Genomic DNA, 943 nt, shown 5'->3' on the forward strand with positions numbered 1-943 from the left:
TTTGAATATTATTTATTACACCCATTTTAACTACAGCTATCAAGGTAAGTTTGGTATTGTAACAAATCAATTTTTGTAGGATCTACATTTACATGTCTATAAAATCTATGATACGGCAAACTTTCCAATTCTAGTTGAGAATAAATACGTAGACTTTGTTTATCCAGTTCAATTCGATATGTACAAAGTTGATTCCGGAACTAACTGTTCACGAGACACTTATTTGTTCCATAATACTAAAAAGGTAGTCGAGGAGTTACTGGGTACTTCGTTACACACCTCCCTGTCTTCCGAAAGAAAAGAGTGCAACTCTTTTTGGCGTAAACCGAAAAGAGTGGTAATGGAGGAAAAAATTTTTAAAACTTTAAAAGAGACTGTGTAACGTGTAACCGCCCTTCTATTTACTATACCTCACGTATCTAATTTGACAGAAAATAAATCGGTGAACAAAATTACTCTTACTTCCAATGCACTCACAAATAAAACTTTTTTCTTTTTAATATATTAAATCAAAAAATTACATCTATCCTGAATATGAATACTATTTAAATTTACTTAATCTACTACTTAATTAAATATCTACAGCCATGAATATAATGGCTACTAACTTATAACTAGCCTACGTATATAATCCATTCGCCGAAAACAATTATATAAAATGACAGTAGAAGCGGGTCACTTTCGGCGCCATCTTGGATTTTATTCGCGGGTCAATCAAGGTCAATTAAATTGATTCGCGGGACCGCTCACGTGGGCGGGGATGTTTTCGGGGGAAATTTCTTGGAATTTGGGCTTAATTAATTAAAATTTTCTACGATTTTGGTCTTTATTGGCATTTGATTTGATTGATGACGTCATCAATTAAATTGATTACTGTGGATTAATTTAATTTGCGGTTTGATTGATCTAATTAATTTAATTCGCGTGTTGATTTCCCGGAATT

Source organism: Photinus pyralis, unplaced genomic scaffold, assembly GCF_008802855.1.
Source record: "Photinus pyralis isolate 1611_PpyrPB1 unplaced genomic scaffold, Ppyr1.3 Ppyr1.4_LG8, whole genome shotgun sequence".
Taxonomy (NCBI): Eukaryota; Metazoa; Arthropoda; class Insecta; order Coleoptera; family Lampyridae; genus Photinus; species Photinus pyralis.